Source organism: Maniola jurtina, chromosome 10, assembly GCF_905333055.1.
Source record: "Maniola jurtina chromosome 10, ilManJurt1.1, whole genome shotgun sequence".
Classification (NCBI taxonomy): domain Eukaryota; kingdom Metazoa; phylum Arthropoda; class Insecta; order Lepidoptera; family Nymphalidae; genus Maniola; species Maniola jurtina.
In genome coordinates this window covers 10,663,591-10,684,778 of record NC_060038.1, presented here as the reverse complement: position 1 = coordinate 10,684,778, position 21,188 = coordinate 10,663,591, and the positions used below count along the sequence as shown (strand labels likewise).

General features: G+C 37.4%; 1 protein-coding gene and 1 long non-coding RNA gene across 2 annotated transcripts in view; one reads left to right on the top strand and one right to left on the bottom strand.

Annotated features, from left to right (window-relative positions):
• The window catches only part of LOC123868847 (homeotic protein proboscipedia), a 73,980-nt gene that overhangs the window by 3,077 nt on the left and 49,715 nt on the right, over nt 1-21,188 (bottom strand). The window lies entirely within an intron of this gene.
• Nucleotides 205-20,125, top strand: LOC123868850. The gene is made up of 3 exons (XR_006796740.1): nt 205-377; nt 17,511-17,514; nt 20,115-20,125. It is a non-coding gene; the product is annotated as an uncharacterized LOC123868850 (long non-coding RNA).

Genomic DNA, 21,188 nt, shown 5'->3' with positions numbered 1-21,188 from the left:
GATAAGTAACTTGGTATTTATGTTTTCTTGTGAAAGTTGTAAAGTCGTGATAGCCTATTGGTTAAGAAGCCCGCCTCCTATTTGGGAGGTCGGAGGTTCGATCCCGGGTTGAGCCACACCTCGAATTGCTCATTACCCGAAAAGATAGAGATCTTATCGGGTAATGAGCAATTAAATATCACTTGCTTTAATGATGAAGGAAAACATCGTGAGGAAACCTGCATGCCTGAGAGTTCTCCATGTTCTCAAAGGCGTGTGAAGTCTGCCAATCCGCAATTGGCCAGCGTGGTGGACTATGGCCAAAACCCTTCTCATAATATGAGAAGAGACGCGTCCTCTGTAGTGAACCGGCAATGAGCTGATCATGTTGATGATATGTTTTTTTAATTCAGATACAAGTTAACCCTTGACTACAATCTACCCTGGTGTAGCGAAACTAAACTGCCTAAACTGGTGATGATGCAGTCTAAGGTGGAAGTGGGCTAACCTGGAATGGGTATTCCAGTTTTTATTAAACCCATACCGCTTTGGTTTCTACACGGCATCATACCGGAACACTAGATCGCTTGGCGGCACAGCTTTGCCAGTAGGATGGTAACTAGCCTTTGCCGATGCCTCTTACTCGGCCAAAAAACTATGTTAACTATGTAACATAATATAATATGTTATTCAACTACTTAGCATATTTAATTCCTAGTTTTGCATGTTACAGTATTATATTCCCTGAACTCTAAATATGTAGTGAGTAGCTCAGGCGCGCTTTCCTTTAATGTAATAACTTGATCGCATGTCAGAGTACCGCCCTTGACGCCATTGTGTCGAAACAGTTCTTTTTATTTTACCACAAATACGAATTGGAATTCGAAATTCAAATTACAAAAGGGCGGCGAATAATGGGGCGATCGCGTTCGCGTGACGATTCCGCTGGCTCTCGTGTGTATTCGCATTATAAATAGGACATTTTACTTAGTCCCTAAATCCATGTTATAAGGGCTATAATCCAATGCGTGAGCCAAATTCGTTATTGGGTGGTTCTTGATTGACGTGGCTCTTCAGAGCTCGCTGTTGCCATTGGGCAAGGACAGCTGTCAATCAAACGGTAACGCGGCTTCAGGTTTCGCATCGCTGCATTTCTCGGTCCTATTCAATGTAATAACCCTGCATTTTGTTATATATCTAACTCCGGTTGTACGCATACAGAGGGGTGTAGGGTGTACTTAATAATTTTAGCATAAAAGCAAACTTGAGTAGGTATAGGTAAATCTCCATACCTATTCAAAAATTATCCAAATAATGAGCACTCAACGCGTGTATAAGGTCGTTACATAATATGTTGGTAGGTATGTATGTAGATATATTCGCGCCGTAATTATTCTGGTAGCTGACCGAGGGCTATCGGCTTTCAACTCCAGTTAACTGATAATTTAGTTACCTATGCGGGTAGTTTAACATAGAAATGCACGGGTTTATACCTATCTGTAGGGCCGCTTTGGCAAAGTTTCATGTGTTCATTCCTGTTATTAAACTTTGAGTTATGGTAGCGTCATCGTGTGATTTTACGAGAATTTATCTAAAAATGCATCGAAGTTCGGCTGGAAGGACTGTCGCTACTTATCTGTCATTTTTATTAATATCATAAATGCGAAAGTGTATCTATTTGTCTGTCAGTCTGTTAGTTTTTCACGGTCCTGCCGTTTAGTAGATTCAGCGGATACAGAGATAGCGAGGAAAGACAAAGGCTACTTTTTATCCCGGAACATCAAAGAGTTCCCACGAGATTCCTAATCCACCTAACCTAAATCCACACCGAAGAAGTCATGTGCATCATCTATTTGGTACAGAGATAGATTGCCTATAGGAAACGGATATAGGCTAGGTACTTTTTATCTTGGAAAATCAGAGTTGGTTTAAAAAACCGAAAGTTAAACCAAAGCGCTGGAACATTAACTAGAGATTATGCGTAGACTGAAGTAATCTGTAACGTAAACCCCACTAAGAAAGGTTTTTCAGAAAATCCACACGAGCACAGTCAGCTAGGTTCCTAAGGTAGGTAAGTAGGTATAGGTACTCGTGAGTAAATCAGACTGATCTTGTATGCTGTTTATTTACCTTTGTATTAAACAAAATGATTATGAGGAAAAGTAGGACTTTCAGAGAACATTGACTTTTGCCCGCGAGGCGCGACGCTTCCTCGAAAATGGGATGCAAGTGAGGCAAGTTTTTGCACATAGCAAGCGATTATGCGAGCTCGAGAGGTGCCGCGTATAATGTTCGCATTACAGCTCTGTCCCCACATTGCCACTTACGCACTACGCTTTCCTCGATGTCGCCGAAGCCATTATTATTATTTTTTAGCTATTCTAATAGTTTTGCAATTTTTAAGTCTGATCGATCTGTATGTATGAAATAAGAGAACTCTATAAGGTATAAGGTTACTTTATATTACTAACGATTCAGGTTTCTGAGTTCTGGTTCTGTGGAATACACTGTCAAATCAACCAAATGACCTTTCTACCCTTATTTTTCCCACTCAATGCAGTGATTCAAGCCAAGCCTATAAGCAAAACTTTTCATCATAATATTATGTGACTGCTTTGGTCTAGTCTGTCTACTTTATCATACCGTCAAGTAAATAACTAAACTTTTTTATGTTTAGGAAAGGAGGAAAGCCTTTAGAGTAGCGAAATTTAAATAGATATACCTAGGTAGTTACAATCCTAACCTAACCTAAATCTAAGTAACTAAGTACATCAATTTTTTTGTTTCCGAAATAAAAATGTCGCGACCTCACAAAACGCATTACAATCATGTACGCTGTTATTCGTACAAATCCATTGTTACGTACAACAAGTAGGTAATAAATGGTGTTGGAGTCGCTTGTTTAACCCTCGTACGGCGCCGGGGTACCTCGGGCCGGCGGAAGATTTACTGCGGATTAAGGGTCACTTACATCGCTCAAGTCAACAGTCGCGATGTCCGCACTTAATTTGATAATATCTGTACCCCTGTTAGATTGAATTATTTTGCGGACTAGCTACCTGAAATGTAGGTAGATAGTCCGCAAGGGTAGGATATATCCTTCCAGTCTTTATTCCGTAGATAGGAAAATAAGTAGGTAGGTATGGGTAATGAATGAATGTAGCTCATCTCAAAAGAGGTGAAGAGGCGGGCATTACGAATAAGTTGGTATTAAAATTCTTTGATATCTACCTTCTGGCCTTTCTTTTCATTAGTTAATTTGACAATATTATCTACATAATTTTTTTTAAAGTGGTGACTTAAAATAAGATAGGCTATTTATTAGCTGAGCTACCGGTATTTAAAAATAAAAATAAATAATTAAAATTACAAAAAGTGATAAAAATATTTGTAACCGTGGAGCCACTCGTATTTATAAAATTCCTTTAACGACACAAGTGGTGTAGTTGTAAACAATTTGCGAAGTATATGGGAGCCCGGGTGGCAAGTTTGAATAATTAATCAAGAGCCCGGTAAAGGATTAATGCGGTGGCCAGTTGGCGGTTGGATGCCATTAGAGAGCGTTCGATGCCGCCGACTAAATGCTGCGGTCACATTATTTGTGTCGGGTCCCGGCGCACATGGCGAGGGTGCTTGAAAACTGCTTTAATTGATATTCTACAATTTCTTTACGCTGGAAAAGGAACTCTAGGTACCTATTACTGTCTCTAATAGTACTCGTATTTTGTAAGTAGTAGAAACTAGAGGTAATGGCGCGGTCACCATGGCAGACCACGTCTGCCCCATCGGCCATAGGTTTGCGACAGACGGCTTGCCCACTGCCACTACAACTGGCTAATTCGTTGAGCTATGTCGGTCACTTTGGTGATCCTACAGATTTTCTCTTCTGTAGTGAAGACCGCGTACCATCAAGCGCATTGTGGGACGCTCCAACTCGCTGGACTGAGCGTAGGTAGTGGGAAGTGGGTGGATGAGGAAACGGAGAACCGTGTGTGGTGGCGCGCACTTGGGAAGGCCTATGTCCAGCTGTGGATGCAAACGGGCTGGTAGATTGGTTGAGAGGTAGTTATGGGAAAAATATATCTACTTTTCGTCGATCAAGTAGAGATGAAGAAATATCTAAACAATAGATAGTTCAACATGCGTGTAGGTTAACTCGTCGTGATATAACACCAAACATTTATTTTGAACGTTACCTACTGCTGTTACAGTAAAACTTGCTAGGGGGAAGGTTTTTGGAAGAAATATTACGTTATGAGGTGTGAAAGGCATAAATGTAAAAATTCAATATTTCAAAGGCAAAAAAGTAAATTTTTCCGCAATTTCTTGTCGGTTACAGTCGTTTAGGGCGCCATGCGAGGGTTAAAATGATGTAAACATTTTGCAAATATTTTATTCACAGCTGTTGCCGTTACTAATTTTAATTTATACAAGTACTTACTGTTTTATAATTTCTGTAGAATACCAAAAATGAACTAAAAGAAAAGAAAAAGGTTTGGTTAGTAATCGGAAGAAAAAGAGTGGTAAATAGATAAAGTCAAGCTTTCTTCCTTGACAGTAGCAATCTCGTAGAACCCGTCGTAGACCTCTGTAAGTCGGTTTATCTTTCTGGCTGTCATGCTTCTATCGATCATGTTGTGGATTTGTATTTTTCCGATTATCTGTATCGGGGGCCTACTTGACATTCGCATCAATTATAAGCGCGGATTACGACCGACAGATCTAAGACGGTTCAATTTCACCCCGTACGGGGAGGGGAGGTTTCAGAGTTTCTATCGTAGCACCTGCTTTAGAGATAGTACAGAGTTTAGAAACTTAAGATTGTGAAAAGATTATTTACTCTATGTTTATATTCTATGGATGATATCTCAGATTCTTTTTAGGTAAAATGAAAGCCTGACAGCTTAGTGGTTGGCCTGCTAGTCGGGGGTCCGGGGTTCGATCTTGAGCACGCATCTCTTACTTTTCGGAATTATATGTGAATCTTTTCATTCTGAGAGGAGACCTTGAACCGGTGATGGGTTGATAATGATGAATATTAAAGTATGCTGATGAATCAATAGGTAAACGATCCATACTCACTATAGGTAGATAGGTAATCTTTGTACTCCCATGTGAAGATCGGTTCAGCGCTAACGTATGAACCGAGAAAGCGTAGATAACAGACAGACAGATGTACACACTTTTGCATTTGTAATATTATAATAGGTAAGTGAGTATGGATGACCGTTAGTGACAAATATCACAATTTTATTTAGCCCTAATTCGCACGAGCGTTAAAAAAGCGTTGCGTTAAAACCCGGCGTTGCGCTGAAAATACATCTCGTGCGAATGAGGCGAGTAGGTACCTACTACCTACCTATCCTATCTCTACAGCTGAGGTAGTCATCTATTAAGTATAAGCACATACCTATTGAATAAAGATTAATCTTTCGAATTTAGTAGGTATAGGTAGGTACAAGAATCGCAACCCAGTTGGTATCAACTGTTCTGCTGTAGTTTACTCAGCAGCAATGTTTTGCCCTAGCCCCTATTATTACAAAGTACAAAGTTTGGTGAAAATGTAACGAGTATCAAATCCCAAATCCATTTGGCAGATACGGAAGGTTATTAAAAGTTGTCGCGGCAGACGGCAAGTTTTGAGCACTTTGACAGCCCGGCCCGGCTGCCAGTCCCGGGGGACGCGCGTTCGATTCCGTCACCGAGGAAATTTCATTAATCCTTTCGGTATTAATGTCTTTGCTTTAACTGATTGCTTTGTTATGTTATTAAGAAACTTTGAAAGTATATCTGTACTGTAGTGTGTTAGATATAATATCTATGTATCTTGTAGAGGGTAGGTACTGGGTAGAGTAAGTAGTAACTACTTAGGTAGGTACAGTAAGTTATGATAGATTAATAAGACAATAATTCTATTGTCTATATAATATTATATCTACAAATATGTAGTTTTGAATTCTTTTGCGTTACCATCTTCGATAAAATACCTATTTCGAGTACATAATTCGAAAAATCCGACTTGACGTTGGTATCACCTACATATTAGCGCCTACGAAGCCTCAATAGCTCAACGGTTATAGGAGCGGACTGAAATCCGAAAGGTCGGCGGTTCAAACCCTACCCGTTGCACTATTGTCGTACCCACTCTTAGCACAAACTTTACGCTTAGTTAGAGGGGAAAGGGGAATGTTAGTCATGATTCAAATGGCTAATATTCTTTAAAAAAAAATTATAAAGGAAACCTATTTTTAAAATTTCAGCTTTCTGTACCTATGCTTTTTTTTTCTAGGTTCATGTGTTTGGGCTGGGCGTTGATCAGTCAGTGAGTGAATCGGAACTTTTCTTCTTATTTATATATGTATTTAAATAAAGACTTTATGTGTCTAGAAAATGTGAACTAAATTAAAAAAAAAAAAAAACAAATTAAAAATGCTCCACTACCCGTTACGAGATACGACCTTTGCTATCTCTATTAGGGTTGACAATAAAGACTCCTTGGAATATGCAAAACGCTTAAGACTGGCGGTATTTAATTGCCCTTGAAAGGGGCGACAAAAAATAAACGGCGGGATATAAATAACGGTGCACTTTTCATAATCGCAATTGTCGCCGGGAGAATATTTAGTGCGCAGTAAAATCGTCCCGATGCCCGTCCCCGGGGAGCGAAGAAGGTTAATAGTTGGAGTATGGGCTGTTTATGAGATGCATTTCTATTACTGATTTTAGGTCTTAGGTTCTTTTAACGTTAATTAAAGAAAATTGCATCTGATAAAAGTAAAACTTGCTTAGATTTTTTTTTTTCCTTTAGAAGTTTTGCTGTTGAATAAATAGAATAGATTAAGCTTTAATAGATTAAGCTTTTCTACGTTCATGATCATCATTATTATTATCGTCAACCGATAGACGTCCACTGCTGGACGTAGGTCTCTTGTAGGGACTTCCATACGCCACGGCCTTGCCGCTTGGTTCAGCGGATCACTGCAACTCGTTTGAAGTCTTAATGGCCTCCAATTCAATAGAAAAAATCTAAAAATTCTCAGTGGCTCTGATAGACAGTTAACCTACTCGAAACATAAACTTCAATGATGACAGCTACCTACGTAAATATTTTATTTTAGCAGCAAAACGAAATCATAATAAAACAAACAAAGAATCGCTAATAGGAAGCCGAAACCACAAAGAATCGCGGAAGGCATGGCTTTGGGAAATAAATTTTATTTATCAAATAAAAAGGATGGTGGGGTCGTTTTTCACCGCCGCGGAGACATTATCGCGTCTTTTAATTATTATCCCGCCGATATTTTTCCCGTTCACTTTGACAATCTTTAACCTGCTAGATAGAGGTATAGCTCGAGCATAATCCTTTATTTATTTATCTATAATATTCTATAAGTAGGTACATGAATGATGAACAAATAAAAGATGAAACTGACTGACTGATATACCTATCAACATAAAACACACACACATAACACAAAATAAAAAAGCACGACCTAGCACAACGTTAAAGCATTAGGTAGGTAGGTACTAAAAGCACAGCCTAAAGAGAGCTTCATCAATGCTAGATGATACCCGCGACTTCGTTCGCAGGATTTTGAAAATCCTAATTCATCACTCACCGAACTCAAAGAACTCATCGATTTTTCTTTAAGTATACGAAGTAACTATTTACCTAGCCCATGTTCGTCACCAAAATGCACTCTATCTTGTGCTCGTCCTAATTAGTTAAACGGATGGGTCATGAAAAGTTAGTAGACCGACACACTTTTACCCTGGATGAAATCCACGTAGACAAAGTTGTGGACATCATCCTGGAAAGGGACATAGGCTACTTTTTATCCGGAAAATAATAGAGCTACCACGCGATTTAAAAAAAAACCTAAATCCACGCGAACAATTTGCGGGCATTAGGTATTGTTAATTATTAAGTATGGAATGAACAAAGAACTGTACAAAAGTTACAGTAATCGTAATTATGTATATAAAAGCAGCAACGTTTTAATTCAGTGGCCGTAGGGCGCTGCGCCCGCCACGCGGCCTCGAGGAAATGAAGGAAAAAAGTAGAGCTGTAGCGAACCGTATGTATTCGTTACTGAGTAACGGGTGCGCCATCTAGTACCGAGTACCGAATCGTTACTCACAAATGCATCTCGTTACTCGCACTTTTCGTCGTATGACCGTTCCTACACTGTTTCGGTTCACGCAAGTACCGTAGATACGTGTATTGAAACGTTTGCTAACCGTATGTTTTACGCGCAGGCGCGCTCATTCGGTGAATTTAAAAACGTACGTTACAAAGGCCGATGTTTATTTAGTTTATTGTTAAAATTTTAAAAACGTATGATTCTGTTATGGTATCGTTCAAATAACCATATGAGCTTAATAATGAGACAGTTATTTGGAAATTACAGACAGATACTCTAATTTTATGTAATAGTATATAGATATTTAACATAAGCTCAAGCTCAAGGTTAAAATTTTTAATATTTTAGTAGATTCCGTCAACAGTTCATTTGTAGTTCTACACTTATTAAATCATACTAAATTGAGAATAACTTCACACACACGTCTGGTTCAAAATACGGAAAAGTGAGAAAATGCACCTTACGCAGCTTTGTATGTAATGTAGACCTAAGTATGTTTTCTACAGATTACGAATGTTGCGACGCCGCGACATCATACTGTCGTACGCAATACGACTCGATTCGTTCATCTTACGTGGTATCAAAAGTAACGAGTAACGATACGATAGTAACGAGTACTAATTGTTATAGTAACGAATGCATACGGGTACGCTCGTTTTCGTTACTTTTACACCTCTAGAAAAAAGCGGCGGAAGCCGGCTCCCCCCTTCCCCTCGACTGCTTGTGGCTTTATAAATGGAAATTTATTGTGAAACACTCCGTCAATGCGCTCCTAGAATTTTTGCCTAATTCTTCCCTGTGGATGACTGGGTGTGCAGTTCAAAGTAAATTTATTAGAGCGTGACATTTGAAAAACAAATCATAATCATGATCAACCCATCGCCGGCCCACTACTGAACACGGCTCTCCCCTCAGCATGAGAAGAGAGAAAAATATCGAAATATGCAGAAAAAAATAAGCTCTTTAAGATATCGATCCCACTGTCTACGTTATAGACTTCTATTGAAATATTGATGAGGCGGTATTGCATGGTGATTGGGTTCTTTGCTAAGAACGTTGTTACACGAAAACACACATTCCTAGCTAGTTTTTAGATATTAGTTTATAGTTGGAATATTAAAAAATGTAATGCTATGTAATAATCAACAAGTGTAAATTAAAAATTTATAACACCCCCGACAAGTGAAGGTTACAGTAACTAGAAAAGAGCTGATAACTTTCAAACGGCTGAACCGTTTTTCTTAGATTATAATTAAGAACACTCTCGATCAAGCCACCTTTAAAACAAAAAAAAAAAAAAAACAAAATTAAAATCGATTCTTTAGTTTAGGAGCTAAGATGCCACAGACAGATACACAGATACACACGTCAAACTTATAACAACCTTCTTTTTGGGTCGGAGGTTAAAAAGATTATTACCTATATAGATATTTCTTGACTTAGGTATAAGAAGAAGTAGGAACAATAAAGACAAGCTGAAAACCCAAAAATTACTTGCAATTTAATAATTTTCGCTTACGCTATTTAACTTTGTAGCTACTCGTGTTTCACTTTTGGATTCGTTTACGATAATTAAATAGCCACGTGAATAAGTAGGTACATAAAAAAGCAGCTAATAATAATAGGCAATCAACACGCATATCAAATTATGCAGTAAGGGTAACTGAACTCTTTCGAAACTCGTAAGTCCATAAAATTCCCTCCAACTGCAAAAGCTGGTCGCTTTCCCTACAATTGAAAAGCGCGAGGGAGCGGTGGCTTCAGATAGGGCACTTACTGTAAAAGTTAAGGCTAATTGCCCTTAAGACATATTTTTAATTTCATTGCCCGCTCCTTCTTTCTTAGTGTTTGAGTTTACTAATTCGTAGGGTAGCGTATAATTGCCATTTTTACGAGATAAGGTCGCCATTTTAAATGTCAAACATACTTTATGGTGGTATTTTCGAAATAATGCACTTTCGCAGATGATAATAATAATAACGACAAAGTAAAAGTAAATTATGTAGAAAATCAAAAGGGCTAGACCCCAGAGCCGCAAAGCCAAATTAAGGAAAGACACAGAAAGCAACATTTATTACATATTAAGTATGTATTCCTACAAGTATGCTGGAAGACTGTGTTTCACAAAATTTATTTTTTCCGCCGATTCGAAGCGCCCCACCGAGCGTACCGGGAATCAAAATTGACACTTTGTGTCAAATGGTCTTCGTGTTGGCATTATGTTGACAGGTGTCTCATCACCAACATTTAGTTCCGAATACGCTCACATGACCCCCAGGGTTTCACTGCTGCTATCAGCGCCAAAGTAGCGAAAATCAAGTTTCTTCAAAAAGAGGTCGGCAATCGCAGGTCAAGGGTTCAGCGTATATCTATTGATAAAGGTTAGTAAAGAAAGAAAAATCTTAATTTTTTTTACTCAGAAACGACTCTTGAAGTAGGTACCTACAGTCGAGTAAATAATATCCTTCAACATTTAGCTACTTTGTAAGTACCTCTAGATCCGTATCTAACTAGAATTAAAATTTAAATCATCAACAAAAAATGAGTTAGGTTTTCCTCCTAGCCTGGGTACGTTTTTCGTTTACGAAGGCCGAGACAAAAACTTCTAATGCACTCGGGCTAAACCACAAGCTTTTTCTCGTCATGACGTCTAAGAATTCCCATGAGTCTGAAGAAGCACGTGGCACAGAGCTGTGGCCAGTAGCCGCCGTCGCCTTTGTACTAGCTACACAACTATTCATTCTGTCATTTCATTTTGAATCATTCTTCATTTGAATCCGGGCCGGATTGTGAGGTTTTTTCTTTGCCGCTGACGGTCCGACCTGACCACCGCGGGGGTTGCGGCTTGACAGATGGTATTATAATCGCTTATTTTTATTTTACATTCTTATCAGTAACTATTGTGACTAGTTGCTGTTAGCCGGCTGCTAAGGAAATGAAAGGTGAAACGACTACGGGTTTTTTACCTTAGCTGACTATTTACCTACTAGGTAGGTACATCCTAGGCTCTGACTGACCTAGACCTAGGTAAGGGGGCCGTATTCGTATGTTTATGTAGGTAGGTACACAAAAATAGTATAATAGGTATGCAATCCTATCCCATCGTGAGAATTTTCTTCGAGATGCAATCTATCATTTGGTTAAAACTGGAATCGTTATACTAACTGAATAGGTATATATTATAATATATATTAATGTGGGCTGACTTACTTTGTGACGAGACGATTATCTAAGAATCCAAACAACCGAAATATACAACACTACTCTGTACCTATTGTAGGAAAACAAACTTTAAGTCAAACTTAACTAAACATACAAATAATAAATATCAAGTTAGAAGTTGTGTAGTTCATTTTTTATTAAGTTTAAAATAAAGTTACGATTTTGGCTTAGATTTGTCATAGAAAGATGTTTTATCCAGCGGGCGTGACATGGGAGTCAACTGTCAATATATGTCGCTGACAGTTCTGATGAATGAGGCCGACCGTTATGCGTATGCGCAGCGCAGCGCCACGTCATTAGCTTCATTCACGACGGAGATTAAAAGAAACAATGCGACCACTGTCGGCCTCGACAAACGGAAGTCTATACATGCTTTGGTATGCAACGTTTTAACTTTTATCTATTCTTATTCTTGGCTTTTCTATTGTTGGCGTAGAATTTGTATGAAATAAGCATGAGCGTTTAACCTTTTCGGGTGATATTTGAGATTTCTGAATCGAGCTTTTCAACAGACGTTTGGAAGAAGGACTTAAATGGAAACAAACGAACGCGGCGGCGAAACACATATCATGGCTGGGCAACGCGTTTTATAAGCTCATAATATGAGTGAGGGAAACAGTATGTACCTACAGCTTCGCTTCTGTCGGGTGTCCCACGACACTTTCCAGGATTTTTTTGGTTACATTGTCCCATACTTATCAGTGTAAAACTATTTACGTTGAAGATTACTCTGTGTCTGTAGGTGCTTAACCTATGTAAGTAGAAACTAAAAATATGTAGGTAATTTTTATTGTGAGAATTTTATGTTTAGATAACATTTAAATTAAACATTAATTTTCATTAGTGCTAAAGTCCATTGATTTGGGTCTCGTGCAATTTGCGTAGACAAACATTTTTTTACCTACCTACATTTTTTTTCTTTATTTTTATGAAAAATGTAATATAATTTGATACCTATACTCGTAGATAATCTATAAGTGCCTACTTATTCTCATGAAACTGTTGTATCCAACATAGTCACTGCCAACAATTATTTCGTTTTATTTTAATTTAATTTTAACAACGTGTCATCGCGAATATGTAGATACACTATGTTTGATGTTTTTGTTCCCGAACTTTATTTCTGTCTGTCATTGTCAGGGAGGTGTCGATAGACGCCTATCACAGTGCGAGTTTCAACTTCCAAGTTATTTTGGAATAAGTAGGTACCTACACACATAATATTATTATGTTATTGTATAGTGTAACATAATTCAAATTTTCAAATTCAAAATGTTTTATTCAATTAGACTTTTACAAGTTCTTATTCATATTATTATATTAGTTGCGACAACTTTAATAAATATACCTACCTATTAAACATACCCTAACAAGACCCTAACCTAATATTTATATACTTAACTTTAAAAATGTAATCATGGTTACCTACCTATTTCATATCCTGAAATGCCTTATCAAATGGCAGTGACTCTACTATAACGACTCTCCCAAGCGCTGTTGTTACCCGCAACACTCAGGCACACGAGGTTACCTGGCTGGGCCAGTGGTATCCATGATTTTCCTCACGAAAAAAAAAAGGTTTTCGAAACAACCCCTAGAGGAGGGTGACCATATTATTATTATATTTATTTACTTAATAAATTTTAGATTAGACAGTATCATTCGGCAAGTGTGTGACAACATTGTGTTTGCTTAGCTTAGCTGTGCGTAGTCGGCTAAAAACAGACATATCCGCCGCGTTTGACGCGTCGTCGGACGCGGTGGCGAAAGATGCGCGTGACATGTTCTTGCCCTAACATGTGCGTTCAAACATTTTGTCGACAAGAGAAAAAGATCGTGTTATTGTACTTATATATTTTTTTTGATTTTAATTTTACTTATCGATAACATAACTACGTCCTTATAAAATAAAAAGTATATTTATACGAACCTGACTGACTGACATATACCTTACATACCTACCTATCTACAGTCAAACCACTGGGTCTAGAAACTTGACAGGCGTGTGAGTTTACTTTGTATTAGATTATATCTACCCCCATAACAATTGGAAGATACTCCATACAAACGTAGTTTGATTTATCGAATACTTACTAGTTTTTCTAACCAATCAAAGATTTCACCGCAGTTAATATCCTCATCCGGCAAAAGAAGGGCTGACTCATTTTTTGCGCAAAGGATTAGCCTGGCTGTCCAGCGCGGAAACGCAGACCGTATTCTTGGCACCATTCCACGCGGGCATGATTTTATAGTAATTTAACAAGGTTTTATTGTAACACTAGATGATGCCCGCGACTTCATCCGCGTGGATTTATGTTTTTTGAGAATCCCGTGGGAACTCTTTAATTTTCCGGGATAAACAGTAGCCTACTTCTGTCCCCAGGATGAAAGCTAACTCTAAAAGTTCATAGCAAATTTCATCAAAATTGGTTAAACTGTTGGGCCGATAGACAGACAGACACACTTTCGCATTTATAAAACTGTGATATGATGTGATACAGGTTTTCAATGAATAAAAATTATTTTTGACAAATAAAAACTCAATGAAAGGCGCGTTCTTTAAATGAGAACCAAAATGCGTGTGTTTGGAGTGCAATACGAATAATCTCCTCTTTTGAGAAATTCCTTCCATGAGCAAAGCTGCGGCAGGTCAGCTAGTACATGCAATGGGTAGGTGGAGTGGTCGACGATGATTCTTCAGTACGATATAACTAATACGATACGACCTATGCGATATTTTAAAGACTACGAGCAGAATTGAAATCTTTCTAAAAGATAAAATTGAAATCTTTCTAAAAAATATCTTATATGTTTATTGTTTTGTAATATTTTTACTGTCAGCGACATATTTTTAGATCACGCGAATGTATTGTGACGCCCACGACCACATCGTCTATTCTAGTAGGTGACGTTTACAAAAGTTTCCTATTGTTGCCAATATTATTATAAACCATTAATCAGAATTTGTAGCTTTTTTTAAAAAGAGGCAGAGTGTTTTAGAAATTAAACTTTATTAGTGTCCCTCTTCTAACGTGAGAAAATCGCAATTCGCAAAAGTTTAGATAAGTACCTACTTAGGTATCTACAATAAATCGTTTTCTCAGTAGATAGTTGTACGAGGCCATACCGCTACCTACATAATGTGTTCTACTTACTTCTTACATAAACCGATTGGTAGTCTCGTTTTAATATTAGGTATGTCGATTTATAGTACTTCGGTCAGGAAAGTCAGGATTTTGCATGTCTTTGGAAGGGTCTTGAAGCTTGGTGAAATAACTATCTAGCATCATCCTCATATCAGTATAGCTTATAATGGGAAAACTTAGTACCGAAACACTGAAGTGGTCATCAAACCGCACTCAGATTGCAATAACTTAGCCTATTATCGTAAGTTTCGGGGCTTCATTAAGGACGATGCATGACCCGTGACGTATGTTGTCCAAACTAGGACCGTTATATGCAACTGTCGCACAATGGACTCTAGTTTAGGGTTGCCATCACTTGATAAGTTAAATGAGCACTGCTAAAATGTAAGATTTCTAGCTAAAATAAAGTTGAAAACTAAAACCCGACTGCGATCGTCTTAATAAACGCTGAAATATTATAGTTTTGTGTTTCTGTCGCTTGGTATATCTTAATGTTGTAGGAAATTTTTATTTTTGATGTAGCATCCGTTAGGTGAATTTTTTCGTATAAAATATAGCCTATTACAAAGAATCAATTGACACCTCACTCATCAAAATCGGTCCAGTAGTTTAGGCGCTACGGTGAAACACACAGAATGTGCGTGAAAACACACAAACATAATCAAATACATATAAACGAATGTGCGTGGTTGAATTTTACTATCAGTAAAATGGCGATACTCCAAAAAATACATTTGATACGAATTCTGATTCTGTACAAACTGAGGTCAAATCCAATTAAAGCCGAACAGATGGCAGCCCTACTTGAATGGTCAACTCCAACTTTCCTCTTGAATATTCCGTGTCTGTCCTTGTTTATGGACATAGCGGCAATTTCGCTGGTTTTGTGGCTTCGCAAACTTTTGCGCCCCGTTACTGTCGGATAAGATATACAGAATTTAGTCGCTTTACTAGCAAAGTTTGTGGTATCAACTTTTTATCGTAAAACATAGGTAGGATTTTATTTGTTTGAATGAACTAGGTTGGAGTGACTTTTATTTTGGACTTTCCTTTCATTTACATACAGACTATGCCTGCATTTTAAATGCGCTCAGAAAAAGCTCTTTCAAACCAATTTTATATTTAGGATTTTCACACCATTTTTACTCGACATTATTTCAACTATAGTACCTACATTTTATTAAATAAATCATTCAAATCAAAATCAAATCAAATCGAAAGGTATAATATAAGTACGGTGTAGCAATTTTGTAGTCGATTTTGGCAAAGCACTCCAAATTAGCCTTGCAGCATTCTTCGCAGGCAATGGGTTTTCTGCCCTCTATGAATATATTATGGCAATAGTATCTGGATTCAAATTATTTCACGATTGTCTGGCGAATCACGATTTTTCTATATTTGGTCAGGCTAATCTAGGCGGGGTAGCTTGGCTAGTTGGTTATGGAAATTGTTGGCTATCGATTTAGCTATAGATGGTTCGTATATTTTATACTGCATCATTTAATTACAAAGATCAAGCGCAGATTTTTCTCCAGAAAAGTGTAATTTCGGATTATCTTTATCCTAAGCAGGATTACCAGGCAAGTATAACGTTTAAGGACATTGTTTGTTAGGCAAACAGTTGCGCCGTGGGGTGGGGTAGTTGTCCATAACATCGGCGTTATTCAAAGGGCGGTAAGTGCAAGTCACTCATATCAATATCTGGGCCTCCGAACACCGCCGTTTTGTTTCACCAGTTCTTACTTCACTCCGCTATAACATCAAACTTTTAGCTCTAACAAATTGTTCTCTTGATACTTTGTTAATGTACCTACCTATTTGTTATGCTATTCTATTGTTTCAACTGTTTCAAGTAAATTGTTAATCAATGTCCATTGCCCGGATTAAACGTTTAACAAATAACTTAAATAAAAAATTGTGCCCAGATAATCCACGATCACACTCCTACTTGAAACTTTGTTGGTAAAGCACTCCAAGTTTTCTGTCCTAAGTCTATTCTATGATTTACTCGTAAACGTCTTAAGACTTTAGGTACTTTTTTGTGATGTTGGAAGAAATACAAAAAAAAACTTTGTCTTCTGATTTCTAAATATGACTTTATCAATTATTATTGTTAAAAAGAAAAGACAGAAGATGTTCTTTAAATCTACAGGGTGTTTGGTAATTAGTATATAATGACGACACGTACCCATGCTACTTTGATCTGATAAATACAATGCTGAAGTATAATGACGAAATAAAATTATAAAAATTTCCATACAAAATTTTAAATTTTTGTTTATGTCCAAGTTTTCATGGCCCTAACGTGCCCTAACTCACTGAGATCTTTGGCCTCGGCCTATCTAAAGATGGCCAACGATCTCAGTGAGTTAGGGCACGTTAGGGTCATGAAAACTTTAACATGAATTTTTTTTTAAATTTTGTATGGAATTTTTTATAATTTTATTTCGTCATTATACTTCAGCATTGTATTTATCAGATCAAAGTAGCATGGGTACGTGTCGTCATTATATACTAATTACCAAACACCCTGTATAAACAACAAAAAGCTAGCAGCAGTCCAAGTACAATCAGTGCGACAACTCTTTCTACATTGAAAAGCAAAAGCTCCAAGAAAGCGTTGCCTTGCCCTGATTGTGCTTGAGCTGCAGATAATGATTAAACGATTGTAGCTATGATTGTGTACCGTATATACTTACCCACTACAGACATTACAGTAAATAGAAAAAAGTGATGGGATATCATGAGATCTTACTACTAAGGTAATAGTAATCTCTCTGTGTAACCAGCTTATCTACGAGTAGGTACCTACAGTACAGTTACAGTATGGGAATGCATCTAAAAGTGCATCGGTGATATCATATTGGTAAGTACTTAAATAAAAAGCAAGTAAAAAATGTTGGAAAATCATGAATCAAAATACAGTGGACCCCCGGTAATCCGGCCCCTGTCTAATCCGGCATCCCCTGTAATCCGACATGTCTATTATTATTGAATTTACTAAATTTGACATACATAGTGAAGTATGATTTGTACTTCAGAGTATGGATGACATATGGAATCTTATCATTGGATTTGTAATTGTCGGATTACAAGGTACTCTTTTGTAAAAAAAATCCGGACTATAGGGGGTCTTAGGCAGTACTCTATAATCCGACAAATTCGATAGTCCGACAATGTTCTGCAAAACGTTTGACGGATTACCGGGGGTTCACTGTATTGATCATTTTAAGAACTTCATTGTCGTTCTTTGGTTTCAACTGATCGACATCCACTACATAATATTTTTATTATTCGTCCTTGTGTCCAGAGCGTCGACTCGCTTTTTAATATTCCCCTAGGAGGTGCTTTTTCCGGACTTTAAAACCTTTTGGTGTGTATCTAACAAAAATGCAAAGGATCTATTTACGGTTCCAAAGTCGGCACGGGAGATTGCAATTTGTGCTCAACCATCACCCTATTGTGGTATCGAGATCATTACATTAGCATTGCAACTGGTATAGTTAAAGAAAAAATTAGTACGTATAATATTTTAAAATAAATTCTTAAAATAATTAAATAAATCACTAAGATCACTACTAATAACATAAATGCTAAAGTGGATGTGTTTAATTGTTCGTTCGTTCTTCCTTTAGTCACGCCGCAACAGAGCAACGGATCAACATAGATTTTTGCATGGCAAGAGATACTTAAAGACCTAGAGAGTAACTTATGTGACTTTAATCATGGGAAATTATTAAGAACTTAAATCCATACGAACAAAGTTCCGCGCATCGCTTAGAACTACCTATATAAAAGAAAATCGCTAATTATCCTGTTTTTATATGTTTAAATTGATAAGTAAATATTGTATACAGCAGTCGTATATTTTATAGAAAGAAAAATACAACTTCTTGTGTTATACAATGTAGGTAGGCATTTACCCTAGTTTAGCAAACATAGCAAACATAAAGATGAACCAGAGCAAAAGAAGAAAAACAAACAATTACATGCACAAAATGAATTATTTGATTAACGCTCTCCATATTTTCTTTTTATGACTTGTGTCTGCGAGTGCCAGCTTTTAATTTTGCCCAGTGAACGACTTCGATTTTCCTACACTTTAAAAAAGTAACTTATCAGTTAAATAGAAAGAGACAGACTCTATAGTTATCGCAGGAGGGAAGAGAGGTACCATATTGAAGAATAGGGAACGAAAAATAAAACAGGGGAAGAAAGTTAAGCGTCCGTGACTTTCCAAGATTTTTTCGGTGTTTATTTTTTATTCTTTACGTTGTGTTCCTTTTTTGGTATAAAAAACGATTTTCCGATCTGTCTTTTGTTTCCCTTTCAAACTTATTCCATTTAATTTGATAGGGAATTAAAATTATTATTGTTTATACCTACCTACTAATTAATATAATATACAGGAAGTTAGGTATATGTCGCGATGCGCGATTTTAACTTTTAGGAGAGACGTTCCAGAAGCCAGCACCAAGCAATCGTTTTACCGGTCACCCTCTTTAAGATTTGATCTAAAATAAAAAGTGGTTAAATTATTATTCATCATCATCTTCATTATCAAGAGACGCCCACAGCAGGACACACGTGTCTTGTATAGACTTCCATACGACACGGTTTTGCGTCGCCTGAATCCAATGGCTTCTTGCAACTCGTTTGATGACGTCTATCTGTCTGTCGGTCCACCTTTCATGTCTGATCTGATAAAGTAGAGAAACTCAAAGCCTAGCTCTCTTCATCGCCCGTATCGGTTAAAATGATTAAGTAAGTACATGAAATACAAGGTGAACCTACTGCACTACAGTGTAAGCTCTCGCGGCTCAAAACAATAACACGGAGTGCATAGCAAATGAAATCTATATTATAGAATTATTAGTAATAGGTTCATAAGCAATAATGAAAGTAAACTTCCGAAGCGTCTAATTACGGTGGAACGAACGAAGGTAAATAGTGAGAAGGCGCCGTTCGATCATCCATCAACGATAGAGAGCCTCTTTGTGCCCACCGACCAATTACGAACATGAAAATTAAATTCACGAAATCTAATTAACAACAAATTGTTTTATTTATTATGATGCGTTGAGGTCATTTGTTCCTGTCGCTGCGGCCTCGGGGCGGGTCTTCCCATCACATCCGATACCAGTTTTTTGGGCCACAATTTGATTTTGGAGACAGGCATGTTACTGTAATAATTTTGCCGGTTCACCTTGAATTTGATACGTGATTATTTTTTTGCTTAGTCCCGGATGAATAGGTATTGTTATTTATTAAGAATTATGACGTAATTGCAACGTCATTTCTGTTGACATGTCAGAGCTGAGACTAAAATTTTTAACTTATTCCGTTTACACATCCTAAAACACCCATCCTAATTTCTCGAATGATGAAGGATGTATACTCGGAAACTGTGTGCCCCTATTCACCCCGGGCTAAAAAAAAATACCTATTCCGTGAATCAGGTGGATGGACACACGTTTCCATAACTTCTTTAACAAACTTTAGGCAAGTATGTACAGGATAGCCACTCGTAATGCGCGCTCATTTGTTATGTCGGCGAAATGGCAGAATTACGACTCGCCGACAGGCCGACAGCCGACACAAAGACTGACGTTTTATTGTCGAGATTGCCTACAAATGGATCGCATATATTCCACCTTCGACCCCTAGTCATAACATTCCGAACATCTTCCAGGATTTTGCAGGACAATAAATCAATTTTGCTGATTTGGTTCGTGGCTGTTTGTAGATACTATGACATTATGTTCTGAAGGTCATCACTAGCAGAAATAGGTACCTAATAAATTTTTTAGTGCTTTGTAAATTATTGATTAATTAATTATTCATTAAGTAATCAATTTGCAAAGCACTAAAAGTTTTCTTACGAGCTGCTATAGGTGCCTACACAGACCTAAGTATAAGTAGAGCTTTTATTGATATGTAGTTGATACGTTATACTTGACCAGAATCTATATTATGCAGATGTTAAATAAAGCTACTGTCTACGGGTTAACGTGTTTGTGGTAGGTAAAAAATATTTCGGAAACCTGGTAGGTACTTATGGTGATGTGGACTTCGTATGCGTATTCCCCGCAAAATAATGTTGAATATTTCTTATTATGGAAAACTCTGAATTACGTGTATTTTGACTAAATATGCTGAGAATTGGATTCAGTCTATTCTAACGATCGTTAGAAGTACGAGGTAAACATTTTTCGCTTAGATGTTCGTTTTCGCCGTAACATTTTTGCCAGAGCGGTTGTGATCATCACGAAATGACGTCTTTATATACAAGTGCAAATTAAAAATTTATAACACCCCCGACAAGTGAAGTTACAGTAACTAGAAAAGACCGATAACTTTCAAACGGCTGAACCGATTTTCTTGGACTATTTCGCGCCTACGATCCAAAGTATCAGAGTTTTCCAAAACATCATTTTCAAATAAATAATTATGTATCAAGGCAACGTCCATCTTGACAGCTTGACATTTGTCAATTGACATAATATTATGAACCTAATGGTTATGTAACCTTCTTTTCTACAAGAAAACTAGAAAAGAGCTGATAACTCTTAAACAGCTGCACCAATTTTTTTGGATTATAGCTAAGAACACTCTCGATCAAGCCACCTTTCAAACAAAAAAAACTAAATTAAAATCGGTTCATTCGTTTAGGCGCTACGATGCCACAGACAGATAC